General features: G+C 40.1%; 1 protein-coding gene across 12 annotated transcripts in view; it reads right to left on the minus strand.

Annotated features, from left to right (window-relative positions):
• Positions 1-20,249, minus strand: part of ACAP2 (ArfGAP with coiled-coil, ankyrin repeat and PH domains 2) — a 172,935-nt gene that overhangs the window by 71,126 nt on the left and 81,560 nt on the right. The window contains exon 1 of one of the 12 annotated variants that reach the window (XR_010111488.1): positions 10,835-11,422. The exons of the other annotated variants lie outside the window; for them this stretch is intronic. The gene's annotated coding sequence lies outside the window, so the exon portion shown is untranslated. Of the gene's footprint in view, positions 1-10,834; positions 11,423-20,249 lie in introns of those variants that run through there. 12 annotated transcript variants of the gene reach the window in all.

Raw genomic sequence — 20,249 nt, forward strand, 5'->3', positions numbered from 1 at the left:
TATCCAAAAGAAAATCCTCCATTCTTTTACTAATTGAAAACAATACCACAATTTCATTATCTCTGAAGCTCTGTCTTCTGTTTTCTCCTGAATACTACATACACACATTCCCCAGGAATCTGGACTTTTCAAAATCTGTCAATTTACTTCCAGAGAGAAATTAAATTTTGTCTGTATTATGTTCAACTCAAAGTACTAAACCCAAAGTAAGCAGAAGAAAGAAAATAATAAAGATTAGAGTAGAAGTCAACTAAACAGAAAATAGAAAGTTAATAGAGAAAAATCAAAGAATCAAAAAATTTGGTTCTTAGCGAATATTGTAAAATTGATAAACCTCTAACCACAGTGATCAGAAAGAAGACGCAAATTTCAAACATTAAGAAGGAGAGACGCGTCTTTATCATTGATTGTATATATATTAAAAAGGTAATCTGTGAAGCTAAGAAACAACTGTAGGCCTGCAAATTCAACAGATGAAATGGACAAATTTTGTGAAAGACAAAAACTCAATCAAGGCTCAATCAAGAAGAAACTGATACCCTGAACACAGCTTTAAAGACAGAGTCTATAGTTTAAAACCTTCCATATCATATAAAGTTAAAATTACATGAACATGAAATATAACAATCCCAATCCTAGGTATGTGGCCAAATGAAATTAAAACTTATGTTCACACAAAAACCTGTACTCCAATGTTTATAGCAGTTTCATTCCTAATTGCCAAAATATAGAAAATACCCAAATGTCTTTCAACCAGTGAATATAGAAACAAACTATGATACATTCAAACAGCAATAAAAAAGAATGATTATTAATACATGCAACAACACAGGTGAATCTCAATGCATTTTGCTAAGTGAAACAAAATTTGTTGGGCATTCAGGAAAGTGCAAGACTGAGTCCCGGGATGAAAAATCAGCGATTTCCACTGATAGGAGGAGGATGGAAGGGTTAATAATGGGGCAACATGAGGGCTTCTGGGGAGTTGATGGAACTGTTGTGCATCTTGATTTTGGTGTGGAGACCCAACTGTATGCATCTGTCAAAACCCATGAAGTTATATGCCACAAAAAAAATCAATTTTGTTATATTTAAATTTTAAAATAACTTTAAAGTATGAAGAATGACAGTGTAAATATTAAACAATAGATTTTTAAATGAATTAAGAAGAAACAAATAGCATATTAACAGGTTGATTGAAAGGACAGAGAAACATAAAACCAACGAAAAGAGAACATCCAATCTTCTCAGGAACACTAACAACATTTAAGAAAATTGACCATATAGTAGGGCATCAAGCAACAATATGACATTATATTAAGTTACACTACAAAGTATTAAAAAGAGAGAACTACTGAAACAGGGAACAATACCGATCTCAAAAATGTTATTCCAAGCAAAAGAAGTCACACATACACACACAGACACACATACATGCAATATGATTCCATTTATATCAAGTTCTAGAAAAAGCATAACTACTTTATGGAAGAAAATCAGAACAGGACTTGCCTTTGGAGGTGTGGGTTGGGACTGTCTGAGAAGTGGTACAGGAGAACTTTCTGGATAACGGTAATGATCCATATCTTAAAAAGGATTTGACTTACATAAGTGGATGGGCTTGCCAAAATTAACTTAAACATACAAATAGGGTTTTTGCATTTAACTGTATTTAAACTTGACCTCAAGAAATAAAATCAGGGCCAGGCATGGTGGCTTATCCCTATAATCCCATTACTTTGGGAGCCCAAGGTTGGAGGATCCCATGAGGCCAGGAGTTCAAGATTAGCCTGGGCAACATGGCAAGACCCATCTCTCTCTATATATACATTTTTAAATGAGCCAAGCATGGTGGCACACACTTGTAGTCCTAGCTATTCAAGAGGCTAAGGCAAGAGAATCACTTGAGCCCAGGAGTTCAAGGTTGCAGTGAGCTGTGATCACGCCACTGCACTGCACTCTAGCCCGAGCAACAGAGTAAGATCCTATCTCGAAAGAAAAGAAGAAAAGAAAAGAAAAAAGAAAACCTGTAAAAAAAAAAAAAACCTAAACCCGGGAATGTATTTGAGAAAGAAATGTTCTTTTGTCTATAAATTATTTTTAAATGCATTAATAATATTGAGGCATGGATAGAGGGAAGGATAAATGAATAGATATGTGATAAAGCAAATGCAGCATAATATGCCTTTGGGGTGAGTATATGGATGTCAACTGTAAAGCTGTTTCAACTTCTAATTATAAAATATCAGAAAGAAATGGCACACATACCTTAAAAAATAAAAAGGAAAACACATCCTACAAAGAAAATACATTAAAAATTAAAAATAAATAAAAAGAAAAAATGTGAAAAACTCCACAAAGATGTCTTCACATCTTCATTGCTGAATTCTACCAAACATTTAAGGTAGAAAGAACAGTACTTCTACACAAACTCTTCAAAAAAAAAATCTAGGCCGGGCGCGGTGGCTCACGCCTGTAATCCCAGCACTTTGGGAGGCCGAGGCGGGCGGATCACGAGGTCAGGAGATCGAGACCATCCTGGCTAACACGATGAAACCCCGTCTCTACTAAAAATACAAAAAATTAGCCGGGCGTGGTGACGGGCGCCTGTAGTCCCAGCTACTCGGGAGGCTGAGGCAGGAGAATGGCGGGAACCCGGGAGGCGGAGCTTGCAGTGAGCCGAGATCGCGCCACTGCACTCCAGCCTGGGTGACAGAGCGAGACTCCGTCTCAAGAAAAAAAAAAAAAAAAAAAATCTATCGGAAAATCTATTCTCTGAGAAAACGGAAGAACAAAACCAAAGACGCTGTAAGAAAAGAAAGTTACGAAGCAATATCCCTCATGAATACAGATGCCAAAATTCTTAGCAATATATAGTAATGACATAATAATACATAGGAAGGAAAATACATCATGACCGACTGGGATATATTCCAGGAATGAAAGATGGATTTAACATTCAAAAAAATCAACATAATTCACCATGTTAACAGACTTAAAAAACAAACTGTATGACAGACACAAAAAAGCACTGCAACAAAAATCTTCCCTTCCTGATTTTTAAAAACTCTCAGGAATATAGACATATAAGGTACCTTCCTTGGCGTAATAAAGGGGACATATGAAAAATCTGTATCTAACATCCTGGCTAGTGGCAAAAGGCTACTTTCACCCTCAGATCAGGACCAAGGCCAGGAATGCCTACTCATCACTTCTATTCAACATTACACTAGAAATTCTAGCAATGCAATCATACAAGAAATAAAAAGCATACAGATTAGAAAGGAAGAATATAAAATTGTCTTTATCCACAGATGATGTGATCAGCTCTATAGATAACACTATGGAACCTGCAAAAAAAACCTGCTAAAATTAATAAGTGAGTTTAAGAAGGCTGTAGAAACAAAGTCAAAATACAAAAATCAGTTGTATTTCTAAGACCAGCAATGAACAAATAGAAACTGAACATTAAAAAAAAATACTGGCCAGGCGCTGTGGCTCACGCCTGTAATCCCAGCACTTTGGGAGGCCAAAGCGGGCAGATCACCTGAGGTCGGGAGTTTGAGACCAGCCTGACCAACAGGGAGAAACCCCGTCTCTACTAAAAATATAAAATCAGCCGGGCGTGGTGGCACATCCCTGTAATCCCAGCTACTTGGGAGGCTGAGGCAGGAGAATCGCTTGAACCCGGGAGGCAGAGCTTGCAGTGAACCGAGATCACGCCATTGCCCCTCCAGCCTGAGCAACAGGAGCGAAACTCCATCTGAAAACAAACAAACAAAAAAAGCCATTTATAATAACAAATAGGAAATGCTTAAGGATGAATTTGACAAAAAATATGCAAGACTTGCACAGTGATGACTACAAAACATGCTCAGAGAAATTAAAAAAAAAAAAACAAATGGAGACAATCTTTCATGCTCTTCTTTTCTAATTTGGGTCCAGCAGAATGGCTCCACAAAGATGGGCGGCAAGAAGAAACATCCTGCCATCGATAAGGTGACCCGAGGGTACACCAGCAACGTTCAGAAGCACACGAATGGAGTGGGCTTCAAGAATCATTCTGCCATCCATAAGGTGACCTGAGGGTACACCAGCAACATTCAGAAGCACATCCATGGAGTGGGCTTCAAGAAGCATGGCCCTCAGGTACTCAAAGAGATCCAGAAATTTGCCATGAAGGAGATGGGAATTCTAGATGTGCGCATTGACACCAGGCAAAACAAAGCTGTCTGGAACAAAGGAACAAGCAATATCTCATAGGTATCCATATGTGGTTTTCCAGAAAACATGATGAGGCTGAACATTCACCAAACAAGCTCTATACATTGATTACCTATGTGCCTGTCACCACTTTCAAAAATCTGTCGAAAGTCAGTGTGGACAAGAACCACTGATTGTCAAATAAAGTGAGCAAATCATACACACACAAATAGACAGAATCATGGCCCTCTACTTTGAGTAACACATATACTATTCAGATTAGAAGACTTATTATTAGCAAAATGTTGATTCACCTCAAATTGATCTATACACTCAACGCAATTCCACTCCAAATCTCAGTAGAAACTGAAAAGTTGATTCTAAAAGTTACATGAAAACATAAAGGACCTAGAATAGCCAAAATAACTTTGAAAAAGAGGAAAAGAGTTAGAATACTCATACTACCTGATTTCAAGACTTACTATGAAAGCTACAGTAATCAATGAAGTATGGTACTGTATAAAGACAGGTAAAGTCTGGGTACAGTGGCTCATGTCTGTAATCCCAACAGTTTGAGAGGATCACTTGAGCCCAGGAGTTGGAGACCAGCCTTGGCAACAAAGTGAGACCCCCCCATCTCGACAAAAATTCAAAAAATTAGCCAGGCGTGTAGCATGTGCCTGTGGTCCCAGCTACTCAGGAGGCTAAGGCAGGAGGATTACTTGAGCCCAGGAGGTGGAGGCTGCAGTGAGTCATTTTCATTTCACTGCACTCTAGCCCAGAAAGCAAAGCAAGACTGTCTCAGGAAAAAAAAAAAAAAGAAAAAAGACAAGCAAAAAGATCAATAAAGCAGAAATTACCCACGCATATGGTCAGCTTTTATTCATTTTTTTTTTTACAAAAGGTGCCAATAAAGATGGGAAAATGTACAGAGCAAGCTGGAGAGCCACATGCAAAGAATTTAATAATAATAGAGAGGAAAAAGAACTTCAACCCTTACCACAGAACATTTATAAAATTTAACTTGAAATAGATCATAGACCTAAACTTCTACAAGAAAACATTGAAAAAAATCTTACTGAATAGGGTTAAGCAAACATTTCCTAACAGAACACAAAAGAAAACTACAAAAGAACAAAATCAATAAACTGACTTCATAAAAAAAAAGTTTGATCTTTAAAAAACACTGCTACAAAAATGAAAAAGGCAAGCCAAAGCATGGAAGAAAATATCTGCAAAACACATAACAACTCAGTAAATATGAAGATAAATCCTTTTTTTTTTTTTTTTTTTTGGGACAGGGTCTTGCTCTGTCGCCCAGGCTGGAGTGCAGTGGTGTGATCTCGGCTCACTGCAACCTCCGCCTCCCAGGTTCAAGTGATTCTCCTGCCTCAGCCTCCCAAGCAGCTGGGATTACAGGGGCATGCCACCATGCCAGTTAATTTTTGTACTTTTAGTAGAGACAGAGTTTCGCCATGTTGCCCAGGATGGTCATGAACTCCTGACCTCAAGTGATCCGCCCGCCTCAGCCTTCCAAAGGGCTGGGATTACAGGCGTGAGTCACCACGCCAGGCCGATAAATCCATTTTTTTTCTTTTTCGTGTGTGTGTGTGTGTGTGTGTGTGTGTGTGTGTGTGTGTGTGTGTGTGTGTGTGACGGAGTCTTGCTCTGTCACCCTGGAGTGCAGTGGTGCGATCTCAGCTCACTGCAAGCTCTGCCTCCCAGGATCACGCCATTCTCCTGCTTCAGCCTCCCGAGTAGCTGGGACCACAGGCGCCCCCCACCACCACGCCCAGCTAATTTTTTGTATTTTTAGTAGACACAGGGTTTCACTGTGTTAGGCAGGATGGTCTGGATCTCCTGACCCGTGATCCGCCCGCATCGGCCTCCCAAAGTGCTGGGATTACAGGCGTGAGCCACCATGCCCGGCCTAAATCCATTTTTTTAATGAACAAAAGATGACACTTCACCAAAGAAGATCCATAGATGGCAAAGAAACAAAATGCTCAACATCATTACTTATTAATAAGGAAATGCAAATTAAAACCATAAACAATTTTAGAAAGTGACTATGCCAAGTGTTGCTGAGCATGTGGAACCCCTGCACTCTTGTACACTGCTGATGTAAAATAGCACAATCCACTTCGCAAAACAACATTTGTGTAGGTTTTAATTTCTTTACAGATATTAACACTTTAAAGAAATGTAAAACAGTCATGTGCCGCATAAAGACATTTTGGTCAAAGACAGGCTGCACATATAACGGTGGTCCCATAAAATTATAGTACTGTATCTGTACTGTACTTTTTCTATGTTTAAATACACAAATATCTACCATTATGTTACAAATGCCTAACGTATTCATTACAGAAACATGCTGTATAGGTTTGCAGCGTAAAAGCAATAGACTACACCACGTAGCCTAGGTGTGTAGGAGGCTACACTGCCTAGGTTTGTGATAAGTACATTCTATGATACTCACACAATGAAGAAATCACCTAACAACACATTTCTCACAATGTTTCACTGTTGTTAAATGATGCGTGACTGTATTAAAAATTAATATAAACATTAATAAAAGAAATTAAATATTTCCTTATTTTCTCTTAGCAATGGCTTACAGTCTTCACTTTAAAAATAGTAAACATTTAAGCATAACACTATCTTACAAACTAGCCGTTTTACACCTGGCTATTCACATAAAGAAATAAAACTATATGCCTACACAGATTTTTACATGTATTTTAATAAGCATTTTTATTTGTAATAGCCAAAACCTAAAAACAACCCCAAAGTCCATTGCGGTAGCTTTAAAATATGACAACAAATTCTTTAACACTGCTTTCTTCAAAAGCAGCCCCAATTCTTTGCTCTTTGAGTGTGGGCTAGATGGAGTGACTTACTTCTAGCAAACAGTATCATGAAGAAGGTAACAATGTGTGACTGCTGAGACCAGGTTATAAAAGGCATTGAAGCTTCCAGCCAGATGCAGTGTCTCAGCACTTTGGGAGGCTGAGGCTGGCAGATCACTTGAGGTCAGGAGTTCCAGACCAGCCTGGCCAACATGGTGAAACCCCAACTCTACTAAAAATACAAAAATTAGCTGGGTGTGGTGGCGCACATCTGTAATCCTAGCTACTCAGGAGGCTGAGGCACAAGAATCGCTTCAACCTGGGAGGCGGAAGTTGCAATGAGCCAAGGTCATGCCATTCACTCCAGCCTGGATGACAGAGTGAGACTCTGTCTTTTAAAAAAAAAAAAAAAAAAAAAAAAAGGCATTGGAGCTTCCTGTTTGCCCATGCTGCTCTTGGATCACTTGTTTTAGCAGTAACCAGATTTCATGTCATAAGGACACTCAAGCATCCCTGCAAAGAGGTCCTTGGTCAGAGGACCAGAGACTGAGGCAATCTCATGAAATTCCTGAGTCAGAGTCACCCAACTAAGCCACTCCCAAATTCCTGGCCCAGAAACTGTAAGATAATACATGCATGTTGTTTCATGCCACTAAGTTTTCAAATAATCTGTTATACAGCAGTAGATAGCTAATATAACCATCCACAGGTAGATGGATTTTAAAACTTGTGATAAATCCATACAAGGCAATCGTATTGAGCAATAAAAAGGGAATGAAGGACTGAAACATGCAATATAATTGGACCTCAAAATAACACTGAAGAAACTAGACCACAAAAGTCCATTTACATACAATTCTAGAAAATGCAAACAAACCAATAATGATAGCAGATTCGCGACAGACTAGGAATGAGGGAAGAAGGGAGAGAAACAGAAATTACAAAGTGGCAAAGAAAAACTTTTAAAGCATGATTGTTATATCCACTAAATTATTTGTAGCGATTTCATGGAGATGTGTGGATCTCAAAAGTTATCAAATTGTATGCTGTAACTATGCAGTTTATGTCAATTATTCCTTAATAGAGTTGTTAAAAAACATCATTATATTCCAAAGAGAAAAGCAGAACATTTTTCTCTTTTTTGCTTTTCAACTTTTTTTTCACTTTTAGGTTCAGGGGTGCATGTGCAGGATGTGGAGGTTTGTTACATAGGTAAACGGGTGTCACAGGGATTTGTTATACAGATTATTTCATCACCCAGATATTACACCTACTATCCATTAGTTATTTTTTCTGATCCTCTCCCTCCTCCTACCCTCCACACTCCAATAAGCCACAGTATGTGTGGTTCCCCTGTATGTGTCCATGTGTTCTCATCATTTAGCTCCCCCACTTATAAGTGAGAACATGTGGTATTTGGTTTTCTGTTCCTGTGTTAGTCTGCTAAGGATAATGGCCTCCAGCTCCATCCATGTTCCTGCAAAGGACATGATCTCATTCTTTTTTATGGCTGCATAGTATTCCATAGTGTATATGTACGTATGCATTTTCTTTATCCAGTCTACCACTGATGGGCATTTAGGCTGATTCCATGTCTTTGCTGTTGTGAATAGTGCTGCAATGAACATACACATACATATGTCTTTATAATAGAACTATATTCCTATGGTTATATACCCAGCAATGGTATCTCACCCAGCTGATGTGAGATGGTATCTCATTGTGGTTTTGATTTGCACTTCTCCAATGATCAGTGATGTTGAGCTTTTTTTATATGAGTGTTAGCCACATGTATGTCTTCTTTTGAGAAATGTCTGTTCATGTCCTTTGCCTGCTTTTTAATGGGGTTGTGTTTTTCTTTATAATTTAAGTTCCTTATAAATTCTGGATATAAGAGCATTATCAGATGAATAGTTTGCAAATATTTTCTCCCGTTCTATAGGTTGTCTGTTTACTCTGCTGACAGTTTCTTTGATTGTGCAGAAACTCTTTAATTAGATCCCATTTGTCAATTTTTGCTTTTGTTGCAGTTGCTCTTAGCAACTTCATCATGAACCCTTGGCCCATACCTATATCCTGGATACTACTGCCTTTAAAATGTAACATTACCAAAATTAAATTTTCTTTTTTTTTTTTTTTTTTGAGACGGAGTCTCCCTCTGTCGGCGGGATCTCGGCTCACTGCAAGCTCCGCCTCCCGGGTTCACACCATTCTCCTGCCTCAGCCTCCCGAGTAGCTGGGACTACAGGCGCCCGCCACCACGCCTGGCTAATTTTTTGTATTTTTAGTAGAGGCGGGGTTTCACTGTGTTAGCCAGGATGGTCTCGATCTCCTGACCTCATGATCCGCCCGCCTCTGCCTCCCAAAGTGCTGGGATTACAGGCGTGAGCCACCGCGCCAGGCCCAAAATTAAATTTTCTATACACTTGAATAGAATGTCAAGTATTTCATGAAATTAGATGTCAGTAATCTAGACTATTTACTGGCTTTGTTTTGGAGACAAGAGTCTCACTCCATCACGCAGGCTGGAGTGCAATGGCATGATGTCAGCTCACTGTAACCTGTACTTCCCAGGTTCGAGCAATTCTTGCGCCTTAGCCCTCTGAGTAGCTGGGACTACAGGCATGTGCCACCATGCTCAGTTGATTTTTCTATTTTTAGCAGAGACGGGGTTTCGCCATGTTGGACAGCCTGATCTCGAACTCCTGACCTCAGCCTCCCAAAGTGCTGGGATTACAGGTGTGAGCCACTGTGCCCAGCCACAATAATGTAGGCTATATACTTTTAATACTTCCATTAGTGTGAAAAGTATGTTGTCAATAAAGCAACAGTTCTGTCTCTGACTTGCCAATTCTCAAGCCACAGCTATCTAACAGCTAATTCTTTTCTTTTTCTTCTTCTTTTTTTTTTTTTTTGGTAGTTATTGTTGTTCTTAAAGCCCTTCCTCATGGACAGCTAACTCTTTTCTATATTAAACTGCTACACAGAAATTCCTCAATTCATCTACTGGTATCTAAGTCTCCAGTCTATACTTTCCCAGGAGAAAATTCACACATTTTCCCATCATAAAAAGTTTAAAAGCCACCAACAGAAAAGCTAAGGTTCACTTATATTTCTGGAAATTAACAGTATTATTCCAAGCAACACATGTATTACAAATAATCAAAAATATGTCAGTTGACCAATCTGCTCATTATAAAATGAACTTACAGAAGTGCATAGAATAATATATGACTCTTTAAAACCAACAGCTCACACTAAAGTTATTCCTCATACATGTATGACCACAGTTAAAGCAGCACTATCTCTGCTCTCTTCAGGAAAGGAGGAAAGCTAAGACGCACTTCAAAGATCTAGTCCAGAAAGGTTAGTAAAAGAGTAGGCTGCATATCCATAGAGAGCATTATCCCCATTTCCAGTTCTTACAAGTAAGGTGACTTTGGCTCTAAGTATACATTTTGTAGTTTCAAGTCCTTGTGATTTATTTAAATATTATTCAGGGCCAGGCAAAGTGGCTCATGCCTGCAATCCTAACACTTTGGGAAGCCAAGATGGGAGGATCACTCGAGGCAAAGAGTTCGAGAACAGCCTAGGGAACATAACAAGACTCCATTGCAACAAAAATTAAAAATAGAAACAAGCTGGAATGGGAGGCAGAGCAATATGGCCAAATAGAAGCCTCCACCGATTGTCCTCCCTGCAGGAACACCAAATCTGACAACCACCTACACAAAAAGCACCTTCATAAGAACCAAAAATCATGTGAGCAATCACAGTACCTTCATATTGCTGAAAGAGGCAGTGAAGAGGATAGAAAAGACAGTCTTGAATTGCTGACCCCAGCCCTCCCCCATGCGCTCGTAGCAACCACAGGGCACAGAGGAAGAATCTGCGCTGCACATGGGGAAAGAGCACAGCAACTGTGGGACTACAAGCCGGAACGCAGTGCTGCCAATCCCGGCAGAACGCAGCCAACGCCAATGAATGGAGCATTTAGACCAGCCCCAGGGACAGGACAATCACGCAGCCTGGAGGTTGGAACTGGAGTTTCTGCAAGCCTCGCCACCACAGGCTAAAGTGCTCTGGGGTCCTAAATAACAGTAAAAGGCAGGCTAGGTCACAAGGACTGTAACTCCTAGGCTAGTTGTAGTGCTGGGCTGGGCTCAGAGCCAGTGGACTTGGAGGTACATGACCTAGTGAGACACCAGCCAATGCGGCTAAGGGAGCGCTTGTGTCACACATCCCCCAATCAAAGGCAGGAAGGCTCCCAGCTCCAAAAGAGATTCCTTCCTTCTCCTTGAGAAGAGGAGAGGAAAGGATAAACAGGACTTTGTTTTGCAACATAAATACCACCTCAGCCACAGTTGAATAAGGCATCAGGCAGAGTCGTGAGGTCCCCATTCTAGGCTCTAACTCCCGGATGATATTTTTAGACACACCCTGGGCCAGAAGGAACCTGAAGGGAAGGATCAGGTCCTGGAAGAATTCACCACTTGCTGACTAAAGAGCCCTTAGACCCTGAATAATCACCAGCAGCAACCAAGTAACACACACTGTGGGCCTCAGCTAAGACTCAGACATGCAGACTTCAGGTGTGGCCCGGCATATTCACAGCTGCGGTGGCTACGAGGAAAGACTCCTTCTGCTTGAGAAAAGGGGAGGGAAAAATAAAGGGGATTTTGTCTTGCAGATTAGGTACCACCTCAAACATAGTTGGGAGGAGCACCAAGTGGGTTCGTAGGGTCCCTGATTCCAGAGAACACTGGACGGCACCTCTGGAACTACCCTAAGCCAGAAGGGAACTCACTGCCCTGAAGGGTGGGCCCCAGGAATGGCGACATTCATGAAAAGCTGAGCCCTTGGGCCTTAAGTGAACAGTGACAACATTGTGGCAGTACTCCCTGTGGGCCTGTGTGGAGGTGGACACAGGGGGTGACTCCACTGCCTGGGGAGAGGAAAGGGATGGGTGGGAAGGACTGTGTCTTTTGATTTCAGTACCAGCTTAAACATAGTTGAATACAGCGCCAGGGAAATTTCTAAGGTTTCCGATTGCAGGCCCTGACTTCCAGGCACTCTGAACCTGTCCGGAGCCCGGAGCCCAGAGGAATTCACCACCCCGAAGGGAAATACACAAGAATGACTAGCTTCAGCCACTCTTGAAATAATGACTATAGCCTGAGTGCCTTAAGAGAACACAGGTTGCAGCCAGGTAATAGTTACAGCAGGACATGGGCAAGACACGGTGCTTTGCTGGCTTCAGATCTGACGAAGTACAGTCCCAACGACGGCGCCGACAGAGAGTGCTTGTATCACCCCTCTCCAAGCTGCAGGCAGCTTAGCATCACCCCTCTCCAAGCTGCAGGCAGCTTAGCCAGAGAGAGAGAGAGAGACTGCACTCATTTTGGAGAAAGTAAGGGAAGAAAACAAGAGTCTCTACCTGGTAATCCAGAGAATTCTTCCAGATGTTATCCAAGACCACAGTATTAGTCCATTCTCACACTGCTATAAAGAACTGCCTGAGACTGGGTAATCTAGAAAGGAAAGAGGTTTAATTGACTCACAGTTCTACATGGCTGGGGAGGCCTCAGGAAACTTACAATCATGGTGGAAGGTGAAGGGAAAGCAAGGCACTTTCTTCACAAGGCAGCAGGGAGGAGAATGAACACAGGAGGAATTACCAAACACTTACAAAACCATCAGATCTCATGTAATGCAATCACTATCACCAGAACAGCATGGGGGAAACCACTCCCATGATCCATTTACCTCCACCTGGTCTCTCCCTTGACACGTGGGGATTATGGGGATTACAATTCAAGATGAGATTTGGGTGGGGACACAAAGCCTAACCATATCAACCACCAAGCTGGTATCTCTATAAGTGTCCAAGAACTACAGCATTACTAGTCTTGGGGTGCCCTCTAATGCAGATACAGCTGTAGGGACCAAAAACCTAGATCATAACAACTAAGTAGGTTTGAATACTTGGATAGCCTTCTCAAGAAGGATGAGTACAAACAAGCCCAGACTGTGAAGCCTACAATAAATATCTAATTCTTCAATGCCTAGATAATCACAAATATCCACTAGCATCAAGACCATTGAAGAAAACATAACCTCATCAAAAGAACTAAATAAGGCACCAGGGGCAAATCGGAGAAATGGAGATATGTGACCTTTCAGACACAGAATTCAAAATAGCTGCTCTGAGGAAACTCAAAGAAATACAAGATAACAGAGAAGAAATTCAGAATCCTATCAGATGAATTTAACAAAGAAATAATTTTTAAAAACCAAGCAGAAATTCTAGAGTTGAAAAATGCACTTGACATTTAAAGAACGTATCAGAGTCTCTTAACAGCAGAACTGATCAAGCAGAAGAAAGAATTCCTGAGACTTATGAGCCCTGTTTAAAAACAGAGAAGAAAAAAGAATAAAAAAGAATGAAGCATCCCTGTAAGATCTAGAAAACGGCCTCAATAGCAAATCTAAGAGTAAGGTAGAAAGAAACAGAAAGTTTATTCGAAAGGATAGTAACAGAAAATTTCTGAAACTGAGAGAAAGATACAAAACTTCAAGTAAAAGAAGGTTATAGAATACCAAGTAGATTTAACCCATTATTAGTTTAATAATCAAATTCCCAAAGATCAAGGATAAAGAAAGGATTCTAAAAGCAGCACAAGAAAAGAAACAATACAATGGAGCTCCAAAACATCTAGCAGTAGACTTTTCAATGGAAACCTTACAGGCCAGGAGAGAGTAGCATGACATATTTAAAGTGCTGGCAAAAAACTTTTTTACTCTAGAATAGCATATGAAGCAAAAATATCCTTCAAACATGAAGGATAATTAAAGATTTTCCCAGACAAACAAAAGTTGATGAATTTCATCAACACCAGACCTGTCCTACAAGAAATGCGACAGGGAGGTTCTTCACTCGGAAAGAAAAGGAGATTAATGAGCAAGAAGAAATCATCTGCAGGTGCAAGGCTCACTGGTGACAGTAAGTAGTACAAAGACAAACACGGAATACTATAACACTGTAATTGTGCTGTGTAAACTACTCCTATCTTAAGTATTAATAGAAAGGTGAAAAGATAAACCAAAAATAATGAGTATACCTTTTCAACAGAGACAATACAATAATATACACAGGGAAACAGTAAAAAGTTACAAAGTGAGGACACAGTGTTAAAGTATTGAGTTTTTGTTTGTTTGTTTGTTTTGAGACAGAGTCTCGCTCTGTCACCCAGGCTGGAGTGCAGTGGCGTGATCTCTGCTCACTGCAAGCTCTGCCTCCGGGGTTCACGCCATTCTCCTGCCTCAGCCTCCCAAGTAGCTGGGACTACAGGCGCCTGCCACCACGCCCGGCTAATTTTTTGTATTTTTAGTAGAGACGGGGCTTCACCGTGTTAGCCAGGATGGTCTCGATCTCCTGCCCTCATGATCCGCCCGCCCCAGCCTCCCAAAGTGCTGGGATTACAGGCGTGAGCCATCGCGCCCGGCCTAAAGTACTGTGTTTTTATTAGTTTTCTTTTTGTTGGCTTGTTTATGCAATCAGTGTTGATTTGCTACCGTAAGATACTATTTGCAAGCCTCATGGTAACCTCCAATCTACAAACATATAATAAATAAGCAAAAAATAAAAAGCAAGAAAAGAAAACATAACACCAGAGAAAATCACCTTCATTAAAAGGAAGACACTATGGAAGAGAAGACCACAAAACAACCAGAAAACAAATAACAACATGGCAGGTGTAAATCCTTACTCATCCATAACATTGAATGTAAATGAACTACACTCTCCAGTCAAAAGACAAACAGTGGCTGAATGGATAAAGAAACAAGACGCAATAATCTGTTGCTTACAAGAGACACATCTCACCTATAAAGACACAAACTGAAAATAAAGGAATGGAAAAAGATATTACATGCAAATGGAAACCAAAAGGAACAGAAACAGCTATATTTATATCACACAAAACAGACTTCAAGAAAAAAAAATTTTTAAGAGACAAAGAAGGTCATTATAATGATAAAGGGTTCAATTCAGCAAAAGAACATAACAAGTATAATTATATATGTACCAAACACTGGAGCACCAAGATATATAAAGCAAATATCATTAAAGCTAAAGGGAGAGACAGACCCCAATATAATAACAGCTGGAGACTTCAAAACCCCACTTTCAGCACTGGACAGATCATCCAGACAGAAAATCCACGAGGAAACATCAGACTTAATTTGCACTACAGGCCAGGTGCAGTGGCTCATGCCTGTAATCCCAGTACTTTGGGAGGCCAAGGCGGGCGATCACCTGAGGTCAGGAGTTTGAGACCAGCCTGGCCAACATGGTGAAACCCCATTTCTACTAAAAATACGAAGCTAGCTGGGTGTGGTGGCACGTGCCTGTAATTCCAGCAGTTTGGGAAGCCAAGGCAGGAGAATCACTTGAACCCAGGAGGCAGAGGCTGCAGTGAGTTGGGATCGTGCCACTGCACTCACTCCAGCTTGGGCGACAGAGTGAGACTCCATCTCAAAAAAATAAAAAAAAAGGAAAAAGAAAAGAAAAAAAAAAATCTGTACTATAGACCAAACAGGCCTAATGAATATTTAAGAACATTTCATTGAAGGGGTGTAGAACACACATTTTTCTTCCCAGCACATGAATCATTCTTAAGGACAGACCATATTGCTAGGTCACAAAACAAGTGGTAAGAAACTCAAAAAAAAAAAAAAAAAAAAAAAAAAAACCTGAAATAATATCAAGGATCTTCTCTGACCACAATGGAATAAAACTGGAAATAATGAGGAATTTTGGAAACTATATAAACACATGGAAATTAAACAATATGCTCCTGAATGACCAGTGGGTGAATGAATAGATTAGGGAAGAAACTGGGCTGGGCGCAGTGGCTCAGGCCTATAATCCCCACATTTTGAAAGGCCAAGACAGGCAGATCACTTGAGGCCACGAGTTTGAGACCAGCCTGGCCAACATGGTGAAACCCCGTCTCTACTAAACAATACAAAAATTAGCCAGGTGTAATGGCACGCACCTGTAATCTCAGCTACTCAGGAGGCTGAGGCATGAAAATCACTTGAACCCAGGAGGCAGAGGTTGCAGTGAGCAGAGATTGTGCCACTGCAATCCAGCCTGGGTGACAGAGCAAGACTCTGTCTCAAAAAAAAAAAAAAAAGAAACTAAAAAATTTATTGAAGCAAATGATAATGGAAACACAACAAACTGAAGCCTATGTATGGGATACAGTAAAAGCAGTATTAAGAGGAAAGTTTATAGCTAAGAGTGCCTACATCAAAAACAAAATACCTTCAAATAAACAACCTAATGATGCATCTTAAAGAACTAGAAAAGCGAAAGGAAACCAAACCTAAACCTAAAGTTAGCAGAAGAAAATAAATAAAGACCAGAGCAGAAATAAATGAAATTAAAAAGAAGAAAACAATACAAAAATCAACGAAACAAAAAGTTGGTTTTTCAAAAAGATTACAAAACTGACAAACCTTTAGCCAGACTAAGAAAAGAGAAGACCAAATAAAAAAATCAGAGATGAAAAAGGAGACATTATAACCCATACTGCAGAAATTCTAAGGATCATTAGAGGCTACTATGAGCAACTATGCACCAATAAATTAGAAAACCTAGAATAAATGGATAAATTCCTAGACACATACAACCTACCAAGATTGAACCACGAAGAAATCCAAAACCTGAACAGACCAGTAACAAGACCGAAGCTCAAATAAAAAGTCTTCCAGGCTGTGCCCGGTGGCTCACTCCTGTAATCCTAGCACTTTGGGAGGCCAAGGTGGGTGGATCACCTGAGGTCAGGAGTTTGAGACCAGTCTGGCCAACATGGCTGAAACCCCATCTCTACTAAAAATACAAAAAAATTAGCCAGGCGTGGTGGCACTTGCCTGTAATCCCAGCTACTCAGGAGGCTGAGGCAGGAGAATCGATTGAACCTCGGAGACAGAGGTTGCAGTGAGCCGAGATTGCGCCACTGCACTCCAGCCTGGGCAACAAGAGTGAAAACTCCATCTCAAAAAAAAAAAAAAAAAAAAAAAATCTTCCAGCAAAGAAAAACCTGAGACCAGATGGCTTTACTTCAAAATTCTACCAAACATTTAAAGAACATCTAATACCAATCCTACTCAAACTATTCTGAAAAATAGCAAAGGAGGGAATACTTACAAACTCATTCTATGAGGCCAGTTATTACCTTGATACCAAAATCAGACAGAGATGCATAAAAAATAACCACACACACACACAAAACTACAGGCCAATATCTCTGATGAACACTGATGAAAAAATCCAGGAATGTAAGGATTCAACATATGCAAATCAATGTGATACATAAAATTAAAGACAAAAACCATACGATGACTTCAATTGATGCTGAAAAAGCATTTGATACAATTCAACATAATAAAAACTCTCAAAAAACTGGGTATAGAAGAAACACACCTCAACATAATAAAGCCCATATACAACAGATCCAGAGCTTGTATAATAGTGAATGGGGAAAAACTGAAAGCCTTTTCTCTCAGATCTGGAAGAAGACAAGGATGCCCACTGTCATCACTGTTAATCAACTTATTATGGAAGTCCTAAGCTAGAGCAATAAGACAAGAGACTAAAATAAAAGCATCCAAATTGGCAAGAATAAAGTCAAATTACCCTTGTTTGCAGATGATATGACCTTATATTTGGACTAAAGACTCTACCAAAAAAACTATTACAACTGATAAATTCAGTAAAGCTGCAGGATACAAAATCAACACACAAAAATCAGTAGCATTTCTATAGGCCAACAGTGAAGAATCTGAAACAGAAATCAAGGAAGTAATCCCATTTACAATTGCTACAAATAAAATTAAATACTTAGCAATTAACCAAAGAAGTGAAAGATCTCCACAATTAAAACTATAAAACATTGATGCAAAATGTTGAAGAGGACACAAAGAAATGGAGAGACATTCTATGTTCATGAATTGGAAGAACTAATATTGTTAAAATGTCCAGGCCGGGCGCGGTGGCTCATGCCTGTAATCCCAGCACTTTGGGAGGCCGAGACGGGCGAATCACGAGGTCAGGAGATCGAGAGACCATCCTGGCTACCACAGTGAAACCCCGTCTCCACTAAAAATACAAAAAAAAAATTAGCCGGGTATTGTGGCAGGCACCTGTAGTCCCAGCTACTCAGGAGGCTGAGGCAGGAGAATGGCATGGACCCGGGAGGCGGAGCTTGCAGTGAGCCAAGATCGTGTCACTGCACTCCAGCCTGGGCGACAGAGCGAGACTCCGCCTCAAAAAAAAAAAAGTCCATACTACGCAAAGGAATCTACAGACTCAATGTAATACCAATCAAGATACCAATGACAGCCGGGCACAGTGGCTCACACCTGTAATCCCAGCACTTTGAGAGGCCGAGGTGGGTGGATCACCTGAGGTTGGGAGTTCGAGACCAGCCTGACCAACATGGAGAAACTCTGTCTCTACTAAAAATACAAAATTAACCAGGCGTGGTGGCGCGCACCTGTGGTCCCAGCTGCTCTGGACGAAGAAAAAAGTAAAAGAAAAATACCAATGACAATCTTCACAAAAATAGAAAAAAAATCCTAAAATTTATATAAAACCACATACACACACACACACACACACACACACACACACACACACACAAACAGAATAGCCAAAACTATCCTAAGCAAAAAGAACAAAACTGAAGAAATCACATTACCTCAAATTATACTACAGAGCAATAGTAACCAAAGCAGCATGGCACTGGCATAGAAACAGACACATAGACCAAAGGAACAGAACAGAGAACCCAGAAACAAATCCATACATCTAAAGTGAACTCATTTTCGACAAAGGTGCCAAGAACATACAACAGGGAAAGGGCAGTCTGTTCAGTAAATAAAGCTCAGACAACTCCAATGCAGAAGAACGAAACTAGAGCCCTATCTCTTGCCATATATAAATATCAAATCAAAGTGGATTAAAGACTTTAAGACCTCAAATTATGAAACTACTAAAAGAAAACATTGGGGAAATTCTCCAGGACATTGGACTGGATAAAAATTTCTTAATACCCTACAGAAGCACAGGCAACCAAGGCAAAAGTGGACAAATGGAATCACATCAAGTTAAAAACCTTCTGCATAGTAAAGGAAACAATAAAGTGAAGAGACAATCCACAGAACAGGAGAAAATATTTGCAATCTATCCCTCTAACAAGGAATTTATAACAAGAATATTATAAAGGGCTCAAATACCTAGGACAAAATCTAATAATCTAATTAAAAATGGGCAAAATATCTGAATAGACGTTTCTCAAAAAAGACATACAAATGGCCAACAGGCATATGAAAAGGCACCCAACATCAATGATCATCAGCGAACGCAAATCAAAACTACAATGAGATTATTTCACGCCAGTTAAAATGGCTTTTATCCAAGGCTGGGTGCAGGGGCTCATGCCTGTAATCCCAGCAATTAGGGAGGCCGAGGCAGGAGAATAACTTCAACACCGGAGATGGAGGTTGCAGTAAACTGACACCCCGCCACTCCACTCCAGCCTGGGTGACAGAGCAAGACTCTGTCTCAAATAAATAAATAAATAAATAAATAAATAAAATAAAGGTTTTTATCCAAAAAACAAGCAATAACAAATGTTAGTGAGGATGTGGAGAAAAGGGTACCCTTGTACACTGTTGGTGGGAATGTAAATTAGTACAACCACTAAGGAAAACAGTTTGGAGATTCCTGAGAAAACTAAAAATGGAGCTACCATACCATCCAGCAATCCTACTCTCAGATGTACATCCAAAACAGAAGAAATCTGTGTATCAAAGAGATATATGCATTCTCATGTTTACTGTAGCATATTTACAGTAGCCAAGATTTGGAAGCAACTTAAGTGTACATCAACAGATGAATGGTTGCAGAAAATGTGGTACATATACACAATGCAGTACTAGTCGGCCATAAAGAAGAATGAGATCCTGTCATCTGCAACAACAAGGACGAAACTAGACGTCATTATGTGAAGTGAAATAAGCCAGGCACAGAAAGATAAACCTCGCATGTTCTCACTTATTTGTGGGAGGTAAAAATTAAAACAATTGAACTCATAGAGAGTAGAATGATGGTTAGCAGAGGCT

This window comes from Pan paniscus, chromosome 2 (assembly GCF_029289425.2).
Source record: "Pan paniscus chromosome 2, NHGRI_mPanPan1-v2.0_pri, whole genome shotgun sequence".
NCBI lineage: Eukaryota > Metazoa > Chordata > Mammalia > Primates > Hominidae > Pan > Pan paniscus.